Here is a 19,758-nt window from a genome sequence, read left to right as displayed (position 1 = left end):
AAAGTAAACCTTGATTGATTAATTGATTTTTTTTTTAAATTAATTAATTAACAGATTGAAGGAATCACGTACATTTTCCCAAAAAAGTTGATACAGTAAAAGTCTCCTAAATTAATCGGACGGAAAGACAACTTATTGTTTTTAACTAAGTCAATTATTACTTTAAGATCTTACGCTATTCGCAACTCATCCTATATAATGTTAAGATCATAACTTTAACTTAAGTTTACATTAACTCAACGTTGGATAAAGTTGCGCTTGATTGATAATATTTTATGATTTTTCGTCAATTTACTAAACTCATTTATATCACTTACAATAATCGCCGTTCATAACTCAACCAATTCTAATGTTAAGTCTACAAATTAAGTTCATTATGAAAATTCGAGCAATTAACATCAAACGTTAAATCTATAATTTTATATAAAATTTAACATTAGAAAAAGTTGTGTAATTAAGATTAAGAGATGTTCGACGTAATTTTTAACAGCCTTAAAAATTGTTTACAAAAATCAAGAGATTCATACGTTACATCTATAACTTTTGTTTTTTCATTTTTGGAGATATTTTTCGGTCTTAACATTTACTGAAGTGTTCTTTTTCATATATCACTTGGTCTATGCAGATTTGCAGAGGTTGGGAACCAAAAAAAAAAAATATATATAAAAGTAACAGGAAAAAAAAAACCAACAAAAATAATAACGATTTGCTTCAATTTAGCCCACGAAAACTGAATAATTTTAGACACAATAATCCATGTACAAAACGAAATATATATAAAAAAAAACCGTTTATTTTCTTAATCGATGCGGCTTAATCGACGGTTAAACTAATCACTTGTTAAAGTAGTAGTAATACTGATGTGGCAAATTTCGTTGAGCACGAAACCAAAAAGAAAAACCTATTGTAAAGAGATACAAATTTTATTTTATTTTTTAATAACGACAGAGGAAAAACTCTCTGAATTCGACTCGATAGGAATTTAAGATGTTTAAACTTTGCGGTGATCGGAAAATAATGTAATTTAAAAAAAAAACTAATAATAATAAAATAAATATTAAGAATCTTGGTGAAATGGAAAACGCTTAAATAAATACAAAAGAAATATGAAAATCAGGAGGAAATATTGAAATATGAATTACTATTGACAGCAATTTAAAATTATATAAAAGAATAACAGAGCGTATGCATTTAAAGCCTACTTTGAACACTATCATATTCTTAATATCAAACTGGTAGATGTTAGATCTAAGTAGTTAATGAAGGTTTAAAGCGGATTTGCTTGAGCTGTAAGAACTAATGAACTACTTCATTAACTACTTACGCAATGCAAATTTTTTTTTTCCGTTAAACTTAAGATTTTTGAAACTGCAATAGCGAATAAATTCATCAAATAAAGAAAGTAGTGATTCGGAGCTTCGGTCAACTGTACGAGCTTATCGAGCTTTAGCTCTTTGACGGGGAAATCGTAGTGTTTAGATGAGGCTTTACGGTGAATACAATATCGTTTCTTATTTCCCATTGTGGAAAGTTGTACCACGATTATTAATTATTATTATTATTACATGATCTACGTTTTCGATTTTTATCCCCTTGTGTAAATTTCTCTCTATCTTTGTGATCCTCTCCACTTTGTATGTCTCTTTAAAGTGATTTATTAATATAATAAATAAATATATATATAGATATATGCAAAACACACATATGTATATTTTTTGTAAAACGGTTGAAGTGATTTTTGTGTAGCTAACTACTGTCTCTTTGTTCGTATTTTTGTTTTTTCTTTTTGTTTAAATTGGAATGCATTATAACTACCATATATTAAATATATTATATATTGTTAACACAGTGTGTTATGGAAGATATCTAGAATAAAACGTTCGAAATGTTTCAAATTCTTAAAAAAAAACTGATTCTCAGACACTTTGATTTCATCTTTCGTTTTGGTACAGAAAATGATTAATTACCATAGCAACTTTTTAAAATTATAATCTAATCCTTATCACAATTGAAGGAAGAAACAAGTAAGTTGTATCAAATTGCATCAGGTATACCACAAGGTAGTGTATTGGGTCTTATTATATCAGATAGAAGACTGAATAATATGAAAATAATAATATATGTGCAACAATTAAAAACCATTTTCTTAAGTTTATTAAGTTATTATAAATTTGTACCAAAATAATTGCGTATAGAATTACTATAATTTATTTTAATCTTATAAGTGTTCACTTTTTAACTCGAAGTCACGTACATGATGTTAACAATAATAATTTGTATTGACTGAGCATAAACAATGGAATTGCAAAGCATGCAACGACTTCAACACACAAAGTTTTACATTTGTTCATAAAAATAACTATGTTTTCATTAATAATAATCATTTGTAGACAATTAGTTTAATATTTCATAGTTTTAATTAAATTCTAAATGTGAATTTTCAAATCGTTCATAAGTTTTTATTTTTTCTTTTGTTGGATTTTTGTGTTATTGTGAAAGAAATGACATGAAAAGATACAGGTAATAGAGTTTGAACTTAATTCGTCAACTTTCCGTAAGAGGGTATTTGTTTCAGATATATTTGTGTTTCCCTTACTACATGTATTGATGCATAGTACTTGGTAAGTATCGCGTATTGTGTAGCTCACTATATTTATACAATTCTCATAATATTTTCCAAGTACTTATACCAATACAAGTTACTTGACAAGTTTTTTTATGACCATATTTTTGCATCCCTTACCAATTCCTAGTATTTATTAGGTTTATATTTGAATTGGGGAATTTGAATCAGTTATTCAGATATTGTTAATTGGAACGAAGGATTAATATATTGGTAATAGAGTTGTCAATCAATTTGTAATTCTATCGTTAGATGGTGCTATCATCAACGTCAATTATAATTCAAAATCTATCAACTTGACATAACGGTTTTGAGCATCGTCCGCCAAAATTTCACCACGAAGACATTGATCTTGCTGCAGATCTTCGCAATAAGATGCAGTAGCTTCCTTCTTCTGGAAACACATAAGTTGTTACAACTTTAGATTATCTAAGTGTTGGTAAGTATAAAACTTTATACACAATTTTTGACATTTCTAAGTTTTGTTGCAAGTACAAATAAAATTCAATTCTCTTAATACTTGTGATAATACAATTAATCACACACTGTAAGTAGATTAATTTATTCAAAAGACATGGAATTGTGTCATTTGTGTATCCTTAGTACTTTTAATAATATAAATTAAATTAGTAAGTATTGTTTTGTACTTAAATATTGACAAACAAACTTGTCAATCCTACCTTAAGTTTGACATATCTAAAGTTTCTTTTATTATACACAGAAGTATGTAATATTACGAATTATAAGGTAAGTTGAACGCAGTAAGCAGTCTTCTTTATATAGATTTAGCAGACACAATGTTTACTTCTTCCTCTTTTGCTCAACTGAATACTATATATTTAAATAACATGAAATTGTTGAGACAAATCATGATGTTTTCCATGAACAACTTTTCAATAAGTTTATTCATATATGTAAGTATATAGTTATAATGTATTTAAACTATTGTTATTGCTTTGAATCTGTTTTTCATGTCCAATTAGATTGTAATTAGTAGTTTTGAAGATACTTGGTGCTTCGTTGTTCTGCTACAAGAGGGTGCTACCACCAGACACAAATGCAGTCCGAAAGCGCAATCATGTTGATAGTGTTATCAGCATAATTGAATAATAATTGCTTGTACATAGATTGTTTATCATAAGCAAACGCGGATAGCGAGCGGAACGAGTGTGTGAATCGCGAACGTACAGATTGTAGAGTGTTGAAAGGTCAAAAGGACCCAAGTCCAGACCTGGTCCATCGGATCAGGTGCTGCCCCCAAGCGAGCGCAAATCATACGCATGCATGCATGTTTATGTGTGTGTGTATGTTTGTCCTCTCCTCGTGAGTGTGTGTGTATGTGTGTGCGTGCGCGCGTGTGTGTGTATATTTAGGCTCGCCCATCTTTATCCCTTTTTGACGTTATTAATAATTTTGACCAATTTAACAAATATCCTCGGTGCCAATTATGCCAGCAGTGTTCGTGAGTGCAGTCTGACGATCCATTGGTAGACGAACCGGCCTCCCCGTGTGCTAAAGTGCAGCGTTTCTTCCTTCCTCTTCCTCAGAATGGGTAAGTGCCAATACTCGAAACGCCGGCAAACTAATAGAAACAAAAGGTAGACGCGGTGGACGACGGAGATGATGGTCAGAGATCGGAAAACCAGTATCAAGTGGGCAACGCTTTTGCCCTTTGACCAATCCAATTGGAAAATACTAGAATTCTTATTCGATGCCATAGCGACCCGCAGTAACAATAACAACAACAATAACCTCGACAACAACGGATAAACAACAATAACAATAGATTGCAAAACATTGCAGGTCGATTTTACGGCACTAACCTAGATTCAGCATTAGGGGTTAAAATCGATACGAAGGGCTCCGCCGCGTCTGGGGTGGGTTTTTATTACCCTCCCAGTTCCCCGCTGTGCGACAAGGGGGTTGTTGGTGCAGGAGGGTTGGCGGTTTTCGGTTAGCTTCCGAGCACGCGCCTTGCATTCGACCATCCGGTTTTCTCACCTTTTACCTTAACGTTATTATTAGGTTTCGGTCCAAAGCGACACCGGTTTCCACGGAGCCCGCGTTGTGTAACGAAATTTACATAAGACCTTGACTCATATATCGTATGTCCATCTATCTCTCTGCCGTGTCAATAAAATCGGAACGCGCCTACGATTCAATTGTTTTCCTCTTGTCCCCCTGGAAATTGTTGCTATCCATCAATTGTTGTCATTTGTTTCTGTCAATTCTTTTGTAATTTTTTGCAACTTTATCGATTGGTATTAAACCTACCTTTAATTATCATCTAGATTGTAACCTATCTTGTTGATCTATGATATCTGAGATTATTTGATAATCCCATATGATTCGAATGTATTGATTTCAAAGCAAATACCACAAAATTTACTAAAAATAATTGTAAATATAATATTGTAATTCATACAAGCATTTAATCCTACCTTTAATTGTCATCATGATTATAACATATTTTGCTATATATATTCCAATATCTTATATACAATCAATTTAACCATCAAGCATTTTATACATTACCAAATCACTAATTTCATTAAATTCTTCAAAATTTTGCTTTCTTGAATGATTTTCAAATTGTTATTCCTAATCTAATTGTATTCGGTACTTTTATACTTTCTTTGATCTTGTTTATGTTTGTGATCTACTTTTGTTTTTCTATTGTAATCTTGGTTATCTGATAAACATATTTTCTAAAATATCAAGTGATTCATTCACTGCCTTCTTGTTTTTCCTTTATTGTTTTTTTTAGTATTATGTACGTACGTTGAATTGCAAATAAATCCGGTATCCAAGCAACCTAAATGTAAACAAGAGTTCAAAGGCCTCGGTGCAGCAGGAGTCTCGTGCAAATAAATAAGTATATACGTGTACCTGCAATATTCAAATCGATCTGTCATTGTGATTACATTTATGGTATCTAGAAAAGTCTATATTGATATCGCACCAAATAGATAACATTCATATTTCATAAATACATACAAATATTCGCACGCCATACGTTGCGAATAATTGTTATAATACTTGCGTATCGGAATTATAAATTGGACAAAAGTTATATAATTTATAGTTTCAATAATCAGACAAGTATTGCATTGCGTTTAATGGTATTTCGGTTAGTGATTAATTATTTATTATGCTGCAATAAATCTAAAGAACTGTACCTAATCTTATCTTCAAATAAACTGTTTTCTTTTATATCTTATCTGTACAATTTCGCAATTCATGATTGTTAATAGGAATATACGTAACTTGAAAGTCGGTCTTTAACTGTCAACAAATATTTAACTTTTATATAATTATCGTTGTCAAATGTCATTTTTAAGTTTGTAATTTTTGTCAACTTTGACGTTAAATTTGTCATTTTTTCACTTCATGTTTCACTGATAACTGATATAACTTTAAGAAACAAAAATGACAACCTAACATGAATTGACGTATCGATAACCTAGTTTTCAGATCTAACCTAACCTATTTAAAGACGTTTTTATTAAAGGCACGCGGCGTCGCAAATAGACGTCGATTTCGTAAGTTTCTATGAAATTTCATGTAAAATGCAATTCTCGTTTTCCCAGAACATCGTTTGAAATTCAGTGTCAAAACGACATTGACACGCATTAGCACTATTCATTTGTTGTCCGATCGAACGAAGGTCGACCCAATTTGATTCTGAGTCGATAAATCAAAACCGATCGGTGTCGAGCAAATAAATATAGAACTGTTGCATACGAAATTCATGATTCACGGCGTTTTATTTTTTTTGTCGAAGCGAAGGCAAAACTTAGTAATTATAAACCGGTTCAGGTTATTTTCGAAATCTTCCGCAATTTGCAAATTCAACTACGAACAACAACAACAATCTCATACTTTTTATTGCAATTGATTATTCTGTTATGTCAACGTCTTTCATTTCGCTTTAAGGAAGTTGATCCGATACGTTTTTTTTCCATCTAAATGTTAAGCATCAATTGTCCATTGTGTTCTCTCTTTCCGTGTGTAATCCTTTTTAAAGCCTTTCACTTTCAGCAGCCCTCTCGCACGTTGAAGAAGGAAAGAAAAAAGAAAAGTGCACTAGAAATGACCTTTCCCACCATTCCACTTCTCGGGTTTCATCTGCACGACCCTTCTCAACGACCCTAATCCAAGGGATCAACATCAACCCCAATCTGTTCCACGTAATTGCATTACGAAAACCCGCGTTACGATTTAACAATTTCACTTCTTCCGTCGCATTAGCTAACTGTACCTTTTGATTAATTACATCATTGCATGTTTCTTTACACACATTTTTTGCAGTTGATGGATGTACTTAGTAACATTATATGCGTTTCATGCTGAGGCATTTTCGAGTTTATATCCATTTTTAGCTGCGAACTGTATCTTTTGATCAATTACTTGGCAAGTCTCAAGTTTCTCTTCCTGGGTCAATAGCAATTGCGACATTTTCTTCTCATAATGATCTTTTCGTTTACAATTGACATTTCACGAAAGCTTTAAAATATTGTTATATAACTCCAAAGATCAATGATCCATTTTCGACCCAATCATTTATAACCTATTTTTTGATGCTTTGACACAAGGTGACAGCTGTCATTTAAGCTACGCGAACCAACATACTTCTTTGAAGTTGCACTGTGATCCAATTAGTGATGAAATTTAGACACCTTAAACATATGTCCCAATACTGCGAATCGTAGAATGAGAAACGCTATTCTACACGATTGAACAATCTCAAACAACATTTTTTCCAATTTAAATATAAATCCATGATTCATTGCTGTACAATCAGAATATTATATAATGATCAATTTATATATACTTTTATTGTAGATAAGTATTATCTCAACTGTGATGATGAGACTTCCCTATTCGCGTTACACTGGTTCGAAGAATGCGAGGTTATCTTAACACGCTTTTCGTTGCAGAATCGAATCATCGTCGGCATTCCGCGAAGTATGCGCTCCAAGAATATTCTTGTTTTATTTGGAAAGATCCGCATGTTTTCGTTTTCCAGATGGGAATTATCGGAATAATATCGTTGAATTTACACGACCGAATGACTAATAAATGCTCGATAATCTCGCTGTAATCCACGTCTCTAAAAGCCACTAAGTTATTCGGTTGTAATGTAGATCAAGAGATTAGCTGGGATTATGTAGTATATTTTATAACTGAAATATCAACATATTTATTGTTATATTTTTTTAAAACGTTTGAAAACTTCCTTTCCAGATTATGATTGTAAATTACTTTTATTACATGCAATTTGTAGTATGTTTTGTGTTATGAAATATACAATTTTTGGTATAAAAATTTGAATTTGCAGATATGTTAGAAGCTGGACTAAAAGTCTCATCAATCATCTGCAGTTTTGTTAACTTTTGTTTTTGGGAAGGAAGACCTGATTTAAGAACGTGTTATTAGTCGTCTTAGTCCTGTGCCAAGTATTTTGAAAGATTTAAGATACATTTGCTGCACTAAAATAGTTCATTTTTAACTTTTACTTATTTCTAAATTATTTATGTTTTGCTAATGTGTATTTTGCGATAAATTAAAGGTCTATAACTCGTTTAAGGAGAAAAACAAAATAACATCACAGTTTGAATGAAATATTAAGAAAATGTGTACGTTGATATGTAAATGGTAAAATAGTAAAGTGTACGTTCGTATGAACATCGAGTACGTTAGAGCGAACGAAGAGATTCGTTTTTACGCAAAAAAATATTAAATATAATAATTGAATGCCAAATTAACGCAATTTGTATGCGCATTTTGTACATTAACTGTTTTTTGAGTATAAAATGTGTATTTTGAATTTTAAAACTCGTTTAAAGAATAAACTAAATAACATCACGGTTTGACTGAAATAAAATTGAAATTTGTTCGCTGATATATGTAAATGATATAATAGCCAAATGTACGTTCGTATGAACATCTAGTACGTTAGAGCGAATGAATAGATACGTTTGTACAAAAAAAACTTAAGATACTACAATTTGTGTATGCATTATGTACGTTAATTGCATTTTTGTGGATAATATGCGTATTTTGTGATATATTAAATATGTTAAATTCTAAAACTCGTTTAAGGAAAACAATAAATAACAACACGGTTTGACTGAAATTAAATTGAAATGTGTACGCTGATATATGTAAATGGTTTAATTGCAAAGTGTACGTTCGTATGAACGTCGAGTACGTTAGAGCGAACGAAAATTTGAATTTAATGTCGGATTAACGAATTCGAAAATTTATGTACGCATTATGTACGTTATCTGAGTGTATTTGAAATATTTAAACATTCACTAATTGGCTTAAGTTACTGGAAATTTCTAATATTTGTATTGACCTTTCATCGTAAGTACTTGTTTGTGTTTGCTGAGAGAACGTGACGTGATGAAGAAAGGCTCGATAATATTTGTATCCTCACGTTACAACGGCGTCCATTAATCCGAGATTAAGCTCGTTAGTGGACGATAACGACACGCCGCAAATGTGGAATCCACATTTTCAATCCTCGGTGGACGCTGTTGCTGACACTCGCCGACAGCTAGACACTCTGAATGCAATGTGTTTCAATTGCAATTTAGAAATGCATTAGCTAATTTGCTCAAGATGTTGAAGAGCTTAAAGAGAGTGAGGAAGAGAGACAGAGAGAGAGAGAGAAAAAGGTCGTGTTTCACATGAGGATGAGGATGTTTAAGAGGAAGGATGAGGCTTCTGGCTGGTATTAACGTGTGAACTGTCTCGTACAAATATATATCTATATAATAATAAAAATATTTCTTTTGTAGCTCGTATGTATGTGAAATGGAAAATCCGGAGTGCGTGAGACAATGCATTTGTTTCTGCATCGAAAATACTCATTATTGTAACTGTATTTTGCGCTTTCCCCCTACATCCATGTACGACTTATAAATAGTAAATGAGCGTACACACACGTGTATCTATTACTACTAGTGCCCACTTTAACATTCAATCCGCGTATTGGCAAAACTCATGACGATTCATTTTGCTATTACACTAATTGAAAGTCATTCCTATACTTCATCACAAATATAAGTCTATATTGTCTTATTGAAACGTCTGCAACGTAAATAATGATTTATCATCAATTAATACACGCAATTTGGACCACCTTTTACAATACTTTATAATAATCTATTATGATTTGTATGAATCATGTTTGTCTACAGGAGTTCCACATGGATTTATACTTGAACCGAAAATTTTACTAATAATTGCGAAAAAACTTAAATTTCTAAATTTAATACAGGATAACGGAAAATGACACAAATCTATAGTTTTGTTTGCTAAATATGTTCGACGTTTGTCGTTATTGAGTAATTCAATAAAACTTGGTGGTATAAAAGTAATATAAAAATCACAATATCTCATTAATAAATATTACTTAACTATTGTTTCATCAAAAGATGCGCAATAGACGACCGCTTCTGATGTAATCATAAAATATATAGAGAGTTTAACAATAAATCTGTAAAATTAAAAAAAAAGAAAGAAAATTTTCGAATTTTTTAAAATATTTAAAAATTAAATTATTTAGTATTATTAATTGACTGAATTTTGAAAAAATGCAAAGTTAAAAATGAAAATCTACCCTTTTTTAAGGTGTAAGTATTTTACGTGTGCACGTTTGGTAGCAAACATTTTTCGAAGACAAAACATCGTAAAATTCCTGACAAATAATAAGCAGCCGGCCCTGCCTTGGAAGCGAAATCTAAACTTGGATGTAAATATTTGCAAGTAATAAATATTATGTATTTAACACGCAAATAGTTTTTACTCTCTCTCTCTTTCTATCTCTGTTTCTCTGCAAATAATTTCGCAATTGTTCCTATGTAAACTATGTCACTATGTACTTTGAGTAGTTCTAAGTAAGTCCTCGAAAAGTCAATTACTTATTTCCAAGTTTCTTCCACCTCTGGGACATTCTTAAAGACTATTTGTTTTTTTAAACGGTTATAAATAGGTGCGACCTTCGGAAAATGTACAATTTCCAGAGCGATAATTGTTTGTACCGAGAAACACGACGAACATCGAATGTTTGTAACTGGTGAGACGCAGTTTTCGACTTATTATTGCTGCATTTGCCATTTGAAAATATCCATTAAATCTTTGAAAAGCTATGAAATTCGATCTTCGTTGCGTGGAATAACAGTAAAGGCGTGGCTATTAGAAGATTGAAATAGCTGGAATTGAAACAACGCGAATTTTAACAAAGATCTGCGAATTTTGATATAGTCGGGATTATTGTTGTCCAGATTCTGATACTGTCGGGATTATGGTTGTCGAGATTTTGATATAGTCGGGATTTCGATACAGTCGGGATTTCCATAGACGGTATTTCGATTGTCGGGCTTGTGATATAGACTCAGAAATTTCATGTAGGCTTAGTAAATATATTCTATTGAGACGCCATCTCGCGGGATATGGAAAAGAAACTTATTGAGTAAACTGGTTTACATATGTTAAATTCATAGCAAGTTTATTAATTGAGTTAATTTTAACCAAGAGAAGTAGTTCAAATACAAATATTTTGTGAGTTTAGAACTAAAATAATGAAATTAAGTTGTATCGAGTGCGAGAAACAAAATTTTAAAATTTAAATGATGGATGACAGAACTAAGCAAATATGTTCAATTATCATCTAAAGTACTAACATTAATTAAATTAAACTTTAAAACGTGACAGACGTCAATAAGTGATCCGTCTATATTAACCTGACGGAAATTCATGATAGGGACGCAATGATAGAAATAGTTCAAATGAACCTATTTTGGGAATTCAAAATTGAAATAATGATTTTGAGTTTTATCTTGAAGCATCTAGTGTGAGAATATGAATTTTAAAATAAAAATCTCAAATTTTGGAACTTTTAAATCAGAACGACCCAAGTATCAAAAATAATTTAATTAAACGTAAAAATGTGACATATGTTTAAACTGACAGATGTCATAAAATGTGATTTTGTATTCATTTGAAAACAATTGAAGTCGTCACTTCAATTCAGTTAAACTAAAATAAATATTTAGAGTAGTTCACATAAACTACTGTTATTAAACTGACAAAAAAGCGTTGTAATTCTTTGAATTTTATTGACAAGTAAAAAAAATGACAGACAGACAATGCGTACGCATGACAATTTTTAGTTTATTAACCGAATCGAATGCCGAAATATAAACACTTTTGTAAGATTAGTTCAAATAAACCACTGTTATGACTAAACCAGAAAAGCTAAAACTGACCAAAAAAGCGTTTATTTATAATCTTTACTCTTAATGACAGACAATGCGTAGTCATGACAATTTCTAGTTGCATAAGCTTCCTATTAAACCAATTTGATTGATAACTCAAGCAAGAACTTTCGATTCTTCGAGTGGCCGTACAATTAAAAGTGTTTTATCATGTCTTTCATTAACCGAATCGAATGCCGAAACATAAACACTTTTGTTTGAAACCCGAATGATTGAGCAACACTTAAATAATGGAGAGAAAAGTGCGGGGAACAAACGGTTTCACTTTCTTGGTAGTAACATCCGTTTCCATGCACACACTTTGCCATCTCTCTTTCTTCAGTTTGTCCGTCCGTTCGAACACACATGGAACGTGATTGTAAAATTACTTTCTACCTGTATCCACACCGGGCTTCCTGGTTGAAAGACCTGCATCGACCAAAAAAAAACTCCCTAGCAAAAAAAAAATATGAACATCATGAAAAGCATCGATCTCGTTGTTTCCTTGCATCGTTTATCCTCTTCTTCCGGTCGAGTCATTAAGCGCTTGTTAACATTTCTTTATTCTTTACGCTCTAACGCCTGATTTATTTTACCAGCTTCTTAAAACTAGGAGACGGATTGTGAGACAAATTGAGATTTGTTGACTCATATAATTTTCCACATGCAAATTTCTCTATAAATTACCTTGAATTTCACTTTCCATCGTTTCGTTTAATTTCCGAGAGAGACTTTGAAGAGAACAAAACGAATAAATAGAAGAGAAGTCTTTGGAGTGTGTAATTATACGTATGGAGCTTGTGTGTTCCAATTAAAGAGCTGCTCTATATAAACAGTTTATTCGATTAATTGCAACGTTTCCAACTGAATCGCACTGCTTGAGATAATAAATACAATTTCGCTGTAAATGCTCATGCACATTGGCAAATTAAATATACATCGATTAGGATAAATATATGGAAATTATTATGATGAGTCGACAGATATAATCACTATATTCTCATCTTATTCACTGCACTGAATTGTAGACTTTCAGATGTAATTAAATAAATTTAAGAAATATGTTAATATTCAATATCGAATTACAGATTTGAACGGTTTCATTTTATCAGAATTAACCTATCACGTAAATTTTATAGATTTGAATAATAAATTATTGTTACAAGATCCATCTTATAAGTGAAATTTTTTTATTCTTTTATATTAATTTGAGAATTATCCAGGTTGGTAACTAGAAATTCGATTAAACTAAAATAAAGTTGCGAGTAGTTCCTATAAACTGGATTTCTGACATATTTGACATTTAAACTGACATATGTCAAAATGTTGATTCTTTCATATTAATCTGAGGATCATTTAAATTGGTTGCTTGAATTGGATCAAACTAAAATGAAGAATATGCGACTATATCAAACATGTATACTTTTGTGTTTTATTGATTTTAATAATTGAAATGATTATAAAACCAAAGTTGATAGTGTTGAAACTTTGATGTATTTTAAGAATGTAACTGGAAAATGTCAAAATATTGATTATTCTATGTCTATTTGAGAATCATCCAATCTATAATGGTAACTTGAATTGAGTTAAACTAACAATAAATTTGAGAGTAGTTCAAATAAACTTGTTTTCTGACAAATTTTATATAATTATTTTTTTTAACTATATTGATTAATAAATTACTTTTATCAAATCCATATTGTAAGTGACATATATCAGTTTAAATTGACAGATGTCAAATTATTGATTCTTCTATATTAATCATTGAAATTGGATGATTTAATTGGATTAAACTAAACAAAGAAGATGCCCGTAGTTCAAATACATGTATATTGAGACATTTGTATTTCATTGATTTTAATTGGTTGGTAACTTGAACTGAGTTAAACTAACAAAAAAATTGAGAGTAGTTCAAATAAACTTGTTTTCTGACAAATTTAATAATATAATGTTGACAAATTTGTTTTTTGACAAATTTGATATAATTATAACTATATTGAATAATAAATTAATTTTATCATTTTTATATACTTCAGTTTAAATTGACAGATGTCAAAATATTTATTATTTCATATTAATCTGAAAATCGTTGAATTTGGATTATTTCATTGGAGTAGACTAAACAAAGAAGATGCGAGTTGTTCAAATAAATATATATTAAGATTTTTGTGTTTTATGGATTTTAATAATTAAATAACCATAATAACAAAACCAAATTTGAAAATGTTGTTATTTTAATCAACATTCAGAAACGTCAAAATATTGATTGTTCTATAGTCATTTGAGAGTCATCCAACTTGAATTCGATTAAACTAAAGAAAAGTTGCGAGTAGTTCAAATAAACTTGATTTCTAACATATTTCACATAACTATATTGAATAACAATTATCTGTTATAAAATATTCTTCTTCCTTTATTAAACCTCCACTCGCTTGTGATCATATGTAGATGTGTATTACAACAAGGTACAACACACAAAGGAAATTCATATTATAAGTGACATATATTTAAACTGACAGATGTCAAAATCTTAATGTTCTTTGTTCATTAAATAACAGATATTTAAATTGATAATGTCAAACGATTAAATCAAAAGAACTTATAAATAAACTTGTTTTCTAACATATTTTTTATAATTGTTTTTTAACTATAAATGACATATATTTAAACTGACAGATGTCAAAATTCTATTGTTCTGTATCCATTATATAACAAATTATCGTATTTCATCGAATTATTTCTTTAACTATCACATAAATACTTCAAAAGTTAAGTTAATTTGTAAATGATACAGCTAAAATGCTAATGTTCATTTACTGCTTTTAAGATTAATTAATCTATGTAAATATAGAAATTGATATAATATATGGTAACATAAATCAATCAATTATTCAAATTTTTGATAATGTTATGTTAATAATTGAAACACAAGAAAATATTTATTTGCAATGTACAAATGAGATTGTTGCGACATCTAGCGATTAATACTTATTTTGTAAATAATAAATGAATTAACAGATGGTTGAGTTGTAAATGGAATCTGTTGTTAATTATAATGGATGTATATAAAAGTGTGTAGAAAAAAATAAATAAGGATAATTAAATTTTTAATTACATTAATTGAAAGCTGGTATCAAGGTGAACGGCACTGGAAACGTAATTCATTTTCTTGTTAAAATAAAAAAAAACATATATATGTATCTAGAAACGTAACAAATTTTACGTGTCAGAAGATAGGTGTGTCATGAATTCGTTTAATTTATAATGCATACATGTGAAGTCGAGGAACTAGGTTGAAATGCTAATGGATTGCAAAAGATTGCAAAACGAAGAACTCGCATAATTTTGCAAATTTAATGATAGTTTAGTAAAATTATCATTAAATTTTACATCAAATCTAATCAAAATGCATAAGAAATATTACTCCATTTTTTGCTTTATTTAATATTATTTTTTTTAGTATATTTTTAATAAATTTAACAAATTTAAGTTTGAATCAAGAAAATTTACCTAAAATTAACTAAACAAAATATTATTTAATTGAATCTGAACGTTAATTACGTAATGAATTGTCCAAAAGACACATACAGTAGATAGATTTACTTTTGTTGATGAGATTTAAACAATATCTGTAAATAATTGTGTTTTCAACATAATATCAACTAGATATGACAAAAAAAGTGTAAACAGACAATGAGTTTGCTAATGATTGTAACGTCGTGTTTCCAACAATTATCTATTTAAATTTGTAGCGATGCTATCGATAACACGTTTACAAATTAGTCAGGCATCCGATGAATGGTTTCCACGGCTATTTTGAATACAACTATCTTCGCATAATCACGACTTGTAAATCTCGTTCTCCGTCACTTCATAACTCGTATAATAAATATATATATATTATATACACACATTATTTTTATTTAATGATCAAAGTTTACGATTCGATCTTTATAATCTCACCTTTGGATTATAAACGAGTATTTATTATTACGCGACATCATTCATGTATCGTATTGAACTTTATAAATTGGATATTGTTGTTCGTTGATTATTTGACAGCTTGCTTTACGTCATAAATTATGCAATCAATTACACATATTTTCGTAATTGAATTTGTACAATTCGTTTTTTCATAATTTGTTAAAGCTATTTTTTATAATACTATGTTATTATAAAGTTTAACGTTCGTTAATTATTTGACAGTTGACAGTTTATTAAAGTTAAACATCTTGAGTATTTTGCTTTGACGAAAGGTGTTTTTTTTGACAAAGTAATATTTGTTATATTTACATAAAATTTAAAATTCTTGAATTACAATTACTTATTTTACTTAAGTCACTACATGACAGATTGTATCATTTTTAATTTTTGTTTGACGTTCATTGCTTATTTGACAGCTTCCAAAAGTTATGCAATTTTCTCGAATGGACAAATAGTGATTTTTATGAAAAAGTAAAAAAAATTCAAAAAAAAGTTTATTGTTTCATCACGAGTTGGCGTTTAATTATATTGTTGTGTATTTATGCTATTTATCATTGTTTGTGCATCTTAAATAATAATAATTGAATATTGTTAATTGATAATTAATATACTCGAATGGACAAATGTAGATTTTTATGAAAAAAGTCCTTAAATTTTTATTTCATTGTTTCAACACGAGATGGAGTTTCGTTCTATTTGTGTATTTATATTATTTATCATTGATTGTGCATCTTAAATCATAATAATTGAATATTGTTAATTGATAATCAATTTACTCGAATGGACAAATGTTGATGTTTATGAAAAAATCCTTAAATTTGTAGTTCATTGTATCAACACGAGATGGAGTTTCATTCTATTTGTGTATTTATTTTATTTATCATTGATTTTGCATCTTAAATCACAATAATTGGATAATGTTAATTGATAATCAATTTACTCGAATGGACAAATGTTGATGTTTATGAAAAAGTCCTTAAATTTTTAGTTCATTGTATCAACACGAGATGGAGTTTCATTCTATTTGTGTATTTATGTTATTTATCATTGATTGTGCATCTTAAATCATAATAATTGACTATTGTTAATTCATAATTAATTTACTCGAATGGACAAATGTTGATTTTTTATGAAAAAATCCTAAAATTTTTATTTCATTGTTTCAACACGAGATGATGTTTCATTCTATTTGTGTATTTATGTTATTTATTATTGATTTTGCATCTTAAATCACAATAATTGGATATTATTAATTGATAATTAATTATCTTAACAATAGTTATTGTATGTATCGAATGTACAGTTGAAGAAACGATTGTATAAGGCTGTACTTGCCATACCATAAATTATCGACGGTAAATTACAATGGAGAAGATGCAAATGAAGGTAGTGTAGAATTTTAATACGAAACGGCAATGATGAAAATGGAAACCGAAAGCGAGACGAGTTACGGTCGTGTACGGTGCTGTCGTCGTGGATAAATGAGTCTGCAGCGCCAACACGATCCTGAAATTTCTGCATGGGTTAGGTTAGGTTCTGTGTGCTCTTTCAATTGAAGCATCCACGTTTTGTTTAGCGCCATTAACATAAGTTATCTTCGTGCTCGCGCGAGAACCGAACGTCGTGCATGTTCTTTTTCAGGAAGTCGTTGAAACCATTCACCGGTGCTTTTTTATTTGACATCTCTACGCTAAGTAAGGAAATGTTATGACGGTTTAACAGTCTGTTTCGCACACTTCACGCATATACATCGACAATAGCGACATTGACCCATGCGCACATAAACTACAAGTGTCTTATTGCTTTATTATAGTAAAGAGAGGCGGATATATCCGCCCTAACCTTTATAGAGGAGACTTTGCTTATGCCAAATTTCTTGATTCTTCAATTGATTAGTTCATTTATACGTCAAGAGATGGCGTACCATTTTAATTGGATTTTAATTAGATTGCGGCAGAAAAACGGGCATTTATTATTCAACTCATTGAAATACTGAATTTAAGCAATTATAAATATTTGATATAGAAATTATTATCATATTGTACTATAAAAATATTTAATTACTTCAAACTTAGATCTTTTAAAACTATTTTTATACTATTGCTCACAGGTTGCTTAACTTTAAGAAGCTGTCAAGTTAACGTCAAATGGTATAATATTTGACGTTCATCAATTATTTGACATTTGACAGCTTCTTAAAATTAAGCAACTTGTGACCATTTTACGCATTTTGAGCAAAAATATTTTCACATTAACTTTTAATATCCATATAAAAATAAGTCCAATAATTAATATAACTTGGATTTATATTAAACTGGACTTTTGTTGATTTCAGTTTGGTCCTGTTGTCAGAGCGAAGGTAAATTTTGCGAGTTGAAAGTGTTTATTTTTTTTGTGCTATAATTTAATTTTACTTTATTTTTACATGGCTAATTACTAATTGCAATAATAAAAAAACAACAGTTTCGAGTGTCTTAATTATTAAACACACTCACCACTACTTAATCGTTCGTTTTCTTCTTTTCGACCGTTCGTTTGGTTGGCGTTACGCAACGCCGTAATTACCAAATAATCGGCAATTATGCAATCGAATGAGATCACTACTTCCTTCCAATTCTCTTCACTACAATTGTTAATTTTACAGTGACATGATTCCGAATGGTTGACGCTCGAACAACACAAAAAAGACACACAACAGAACTTTCTACAAAAACGAAACGTGCAAATCAACAATATGTGAAAAATAACTGTCATTCAAAAGCAAAATTTAATTAGGTTTCTACACGTTATTATTAATTATATCATATAATTTGTAATATATTGAAAAATAACTGTTAACAAAATTATGTGTATTAAATTTTGAAAATTTCATTGATTTTGTGTATAAAAAATTAATTGATTTTATTTATATAAATTTCAAAATTTAATTGAAAATATTAACAAACGAAAACAAACACTATTTTGTGTAGTAAAATGTAAAAACTTAATTAATTTATTACAAGTTGTAATTAAGTATTTATTATAATAAGAAATACAAAAACTTCGTAATTCTTTTCATTTTGTGTATTAAAATTGTGAACATTTTATTGATTTTCTATACGTTATTAGTAATTATTAACTGAGAAACACAAAAACTATGCAATTTTGTTCATTTTGTGTATCAAAATTTTGAAAATTTGTTGATTATCTACACGTTATAATTAATTATTTGTATAATAATTAACAAAGTAACACAAAAAGTCTGTAATTCTGTTAATTTTTAATAGTAAAATTTGAAAATTTACTTGATTTTCTACTCGTTATTAGTAATTATTTCTTATAATTATTAACAAAGGAACACAAAAACTATGCATTTTTTTTCATTTTGTGTAGCAAAATTTTGGAAAATTTGTTGATTTTCTACACGTTATAATTAATTATTTGCTATAATAATTAACAAAGTAACACAAAAAGTGTGTAATTCTGTTCATTTTTAATAGTAAAATTTGAAAATTTACTTGATTTTCTACACATTATTAGTAATTATTTGCTATAAATATTAACAAAGGAATACAAAAACTATGAAATTTTGTTCATTTTGTGTAGTAAAATTTGATAATTTAATTGATTTTGTGTATAAAAATTTGAAAATTTAATTGAAATTATTAACAAATGAAAACAAACACTATTTTGTGAAATAAAATGTAAAAACTTAATTAATTTATTACAAGTTGTAATTAATTATTTGTATAATAATTAACAAAGTAACACAAAAAGTGTGTAATTCTGTTCATTTTTAATAGTAAAATTTGAAAATTTACTTGATATAAGTTATTATAGTAAAATTTGGAAATGTCATTTATTTTTAGACTTTATAATTAGTTATTAATTATAATTAACAAA

At 29.2% G+C, this 19,758-nt stretch overlaps 1 long non-coding RNA gene across 1 annotated transcript; it reads left to right on the top strand.

The window, feature by feature from the left end:
• The first annotated feature begins 3,686 nt into the window (after positions 1-3,686).
• LOC108560871 lies at positions 3,687-18,607 on the top strand. The gene is made up of 3 exons (XR_001890996.1): positions 3,687-4,175; positions 18,212-18,235; positions 18,521-18,607. It is a non-coding gene; the product is annotated as an uncharacterized LOC108560871 (long non-coding RNA).
• The last annotated feature ends 1,151 nt before the right edge of the window (positions 18,608-19,758 follow it).

This window comes from Nicrophorus vespilloides, unplaced genomic scaffold (genome assembly GCF_001412225.1).
Source record: "Nicrophorus vespilloides isolate i.1.1-1 unplaced genomic scaffold, Nicve_v1.0, whole genome shotgun sequence".
NCBI classification, from domain to species: Eukaryota; Metazoa; Arthropoda; class Insecta; order Coleoptera; family Silphidae; genus Nicrophorus; species Nicrophorus vespilloides.
The sequence above is the reverse complement of the archived record's forward strand: the minus strand, read 5'-3'. Positions and strand labels throughout refer to the sequence as shown.